This window comes from Grammomys surdaster, unplaced genomic scaffold (genome assembly GCF_004785775.1).
Source record: "Grammomys surdaster isolate TR1022 unplaced genomic scaffold, NIH_TR_1.0 125284, whole genome shotgun sequence".
NCBI classification, from domain to species: Eukaryota; Metazoa; Chordata; class Mammalia; order Rodentia; family Muridae; genus Grammomys; species Grammomys surdaster.
This window is the reverse complement of record NW_021620163.1, coordinates 760,194-765,219: the sequence shown is the minus strand read 5'-3', so window position 1 is coordinate 765,219 and position 5,026 is coordinate 760,194.

Here is a 5,026-nt window from a genome sequence, read left to right as displayed (position 1 = left end):
GTTTCATGTAGTATTCCCAATTTTTCACAAAATTGGTGGAAACTGGAGTTTGTATAACCTGGGCCATTGTCAGTCTTGATCTGTTTAGGCACATCCAATACAGCGATTGTAGCAAGCATATGATTGATCACATGTTTGCTTGCTTCTCCAGTTTGTAATGTCACATAAGTGAAACCACTGTATGTATCTACACATACATGTATATATTTTTGATTTCCAAATTTATTATAATGGGTAACACCCATTTGCCAGAGACTGTTTGGTATCAGTCCCTTTGGATTCATACCCAAATGAGGAAGTGGTAAACATGTAACACATGATTGACATTGTTTGACAATTTGTCTAGCTTGTTCTCTTGTAATTTTAAACATGACCTTTAAAGTTTTAGAATTAAGGTGATGTAACTCATGAGCCTTTATGGCCTGTTCTAAGTTAGATGGCAGATCTGATAAAGTCACTGCGGCTATACGAGTGGCTAGATCTGCCTTGGTGTTTCCTTCAGCGAGAAGACCTGTTAGCCCACTGTGGGTTCTCAGGTATCCTATAAAGAATTTACACTTTCTCCTCAAAATTAATTGTTGGCACTGTAAAAACAAATGGGCTGCGTCTGAGGAATGCTTTATTTGTGCAGCCATTTCTAGCAGAGGAATAGATTGAGCTATATATGAACTATCTGTGTAAATATTAATGGTTTGATTTGGAAATGCTTAAAACACAGCAATAACAGCATGTAATTCAACCAATTGAGCTGACACAGCTGATGTAGCAAAGGAAATTACTTGATCCTTAAAGGCATAAGCAGCCATTCCTGATGAGGACCCATCAGTGCAAACTAGCAATGCTTCCTTTATAGGTGCATGCGCAGTACGAGATGAAAAAACAAATGCATGGCGATTACAAAATTGAACTAATTTGTCTGGTGGATAATGGTTATCTAGTTGACCACCAAATGAGGCACATGCTATAGGCCAATCTTCAGAATTCTGCATAAGCCAATTAACCTGATGTCTTGTCATTGTACTATGACATCAGGATCTTCTCCAAAATATTTTCGACTGTTATCTCTGCCTAACATAATCATATCTGCTACAGCTGCATAGTATGGATAAAGAACCTTTTTAGGGGATGAGGGAAGATGAACCCATAATATGGGTGCAGTTTGCCAAAAAACTGCAGTAGGAGTTAGTTTGGTGTTAAAAATAAGAAAATATAAAGGCTTATAATAATTAATGAGTTACAAATTGGGATGAAATAGGATTCTCAACCTTCTGTAAGGCTTTTCTACCCTCCTCTGTTAGAGCCCTGCCAGACTTAGGGTCAGGATCTCCTTTGAGAATGTCAAACAAAGGTTTCAACTCTCCTGTTGTAAGTTTCAAATATGGTCATAGCCAATTAATGTCTCCCAATAGTTTTTGAAAATCATTAAGTGTCTTAAGAGAATCAGTCCTCAAGGTGGGCTTACTGTTAATAATACATGGACCATTAATCTGAAATCCTAAATAAGTACATGGATCTTGTAATTGTAACTTTTCTGGTGCTATTTGTAACCCTGCAGTTTGTAAAGCTGTTTTAAGATCAAAGCACTGGAGTACCTGTTTTCTATCTTTTCCCTCTATTAAAATATCATCCATGAAATGAATCATGTAGATTTGCTTCCACATGGTTCTAACCCTCTCTATGGTGAAAGCCACAAACTTTTGGCACAAGGTAGGACTGTTAGCCATACCCTGAGGCAAGACCTTCCATTGATATCTTTTCATAGGTTCTCTAAAGTTTATAGTGGGAACACTAAAAGCAAAGCACTTTCTATCGTTAGGATGCAAAGGGATAGTAAAGAAACAGTCTTTTAAATCTATAACTATTTTATAATAGCCTAAAGGTATGGCCACTGGTGTGGGCAGCCCAGGTTGTAATGCTCCCATCAGAATCATGGTCAAGTTAACAACCCTCAAGTCTTGCAACAATCTCCACTTCCTGACTTTTTCCTAATGACAAATATTGGGACATTCCAGGGAGAGTTACTCTCTTCTAAATGTCCTGCCTCTAATTGTTCCTGCACTAGCAATCGAGCAGCTTGTAATTTTTCGGTGGTTAGGGACCACTGACCCACCCAGACGGGTGAGTCCTCCTTCCAGGTGATGGGATCTGCACAACACCCTAGGGGTGCAGCTGAATCAATAGCCCTCATCAAAAATACCCCAAGCCTCTTCTTCCAGAGTTACCATGGACCTCAATAGGATGAGTATTCCCATTTTCACTTTTTCCTAATCCTTTCCCTGGAGAAAATTCAGAGTTTATCATTTGAGCCATGATTACTTCATTAGGGCTGCACATAATCAATCCCAACTGGGATAATAGATCTCTGCCCCAGAGATTAATGGGAAGGCCCAGGATGACATAGGGTAGTATATTCCCTTCTTTATCTTTCCATGTTAGAGCTTTGCTGTGGATTTTGACTTTGGCCAATACATCTTAAATTAGTTAAAGTTGGGGTCAGAGGCCAGGTGGCAGGCTAATTGCTTTGTTTGATAATCGTCACATCAGCTCCTGTATAAACTAAACCTTAGAATGCCTTCCCATCAAGCAATATTGTCATCATAGGTTTTTGTTTAACTATAGGTTGTACCCAGTATGCATCAGAGGAACCAAAGCCTTGATCCCCTCTCTTAGGACTCTTATATTTGTGATTAGTAGGAATCAATGGAAGTAACAATAGTTGAGCTATCCTCCTTCCTGTAGGAATGGTGACTATATTCTTTATTGCCTTGGCCATTACCTTAATCCCACCTTGATAATCATTGTCTATAATTCCAGGAAAAATCTGTAGTCCCTGCATAGTAGCACTGCTTCTTCCCACTATCAGGCCAAACACATTTGGATGGAGTGGTCCAAACACTCCGGTGGGTAAGGCCTGAAGTCCCATTTCTGGGGTTAATACTGTGTGGGTGGCAGAAGTGAAGTCCAGTCCTGTGCTTCCTGGTGTTGCTTAACTAAATTCAGAAAGGGATTGTTGTTTGCTGGTAGGAAACTGACTGCCCCATAAGCCTGTTTTGGCTTGTGTTGGTTCGGGGCCTGGAGCTGGCCCCTGTTCCCGTTTCCCTGATTTTGTGAAAAGGTGTTCCCGTGTGCACCTGTCCTGAACCTACATTCATTAGCCCAGTGCTTTCCATGTTTGCAAAGTGGGCATAGCCCAGGCTGTTTTCTAGGCTGTCTCTGGGTTAACTCATTTTCTGCTTTGCAATACTTTGCAAAGTTTCCAGGCTTGCCACACTTAAAACAGGCCTTTTTGTCTCTGCTTGCCAAAAAAATCTCTTACTGATTGTCCTTGCATGGCGGCTGGCATAGCTAAGCCTTGTTGGTAGGAGGGCCCTATGTCAGAACAGAGTCTGATCTATCCAGTAAGGTCTGCCTCTTTCCTATAGGGTCTAATGGCCACTTGGCAGGCAGGATTTGCATTTTCATATGCAAGCTGTTTCACATAATCTACACCTGCCTCTGCATTACCAAAAATCCTTCCTGCTGTTGTCATTAATCAATGAACAAAATCAGAAAATCGTTCGTCAGGCCCTTGTCTGACTGAGGTCAAAGATGAACCAGGGTCTTGCTTTACCGGGCGTTTACACCAAGCCTTCATGGCTGCATTTTGAATTTGAGCGAATAAACCTGGGTCATATTGCATCTGGTTATCACTAGAAGCAAATTGCCCTTCTCCTACTAAGGCATCAAAGGACCAACCATTGCCTGCCTGAAAGTTTCTCCTAGTTGTCTCTTTAAAATTCTCATGATACTCTGATTTCCAAATAAGATGGTCACCACCACTAAGAACTGCTCTCACTAGAGTATTCCAATCACCAGGAGTCAGCCACTCCTCTGCAACAGATTCTAAGATTGCAAGAGTAAAGGGAGCAGTGGCACCGTATTATGCCACCAAATTTTTTAATTCTTTAATAATTTGAAAATTAAATCCTGTGTGATGTCTCCACGCAACCCCTTGAGCACCTCTAGTCTCTGATACAGGGAAAATCTCAGCCACTCCCTCCTCTGCCTGATCTGTGGCTGAACTAAATCCAGAGGACAGGGGCTGCCTCTGGATTCTGGGTTAAGGAACTCGAGGACCTGGGGAATTTTTCTTGCACTCTCGAGACCTCTTTCCTGTCTTTAATTTTTGTAGCTGATTAATTAAGTCCTGATAGTCTTCCTCTAATTCTATTTGTTGTTTAAGAAGAGAAATTTGTTGTTTAAGAAAAGAAATTTTGACCTGCAACTCCTTTCTGTGATCTTCAACCACCATCTCCATAGCAGGAGCATCTGGAGGTGGAGTTGCACAGAGAGGAGGCCTATGGGAAGAGTGCCATTCAGGATCTTAATATTTGGCTGCCTCTTCCTCTAGGTCAGCACAATCTGGCTCTGACAAATTGATTACTTCAACCTTTGGTTGTATTTTGGATTCTATGCTTTTCTTTTTCTTTTGAACATAAAAGACAGCATTTAAACAGCAAAACAAAAGCAGACAATTGACACACGTAAACAGCAGACAACAAAACAAAAACAGAGAGTTGTATTTAGGCTGACTTATTTCTTGCCCCATTATCATTACTATGACCTACTGGTCTCCAAACAGCAGGTTCCTGCCGCAATCACCTCTGTTTCACTTCTGAATTTTCAGTGGACCCTTCCAGTAACCTCCCTCACTGGATCTCTCGTTCTTGCTGCCTCGCGTTGAGCGCCACTTTTTAACTGCCCGTTCTGCCCAATGTTTGGGGGCCACTTTGTAACCACCTGAGCTGCTGCTCCAATCTGTGGGTCAGGGTCTAGCAAGAGAGAGAGTGGGGACAGAGGGATGAGAGACATGAAGAAACGAGACAGAGTCTGGTCTAGACTCTCCTCAAGTCTCTCCTTTATTGAAAGGAAGTCATGGGTATATATAAGCAGAAGCAGGGGAATGCATCTGAAGACACTTTACCATGTGCAACTTGCAGCTGGGGGCAATAAACAACAAAACAAGATATGTAAGAAAAGCAAGATA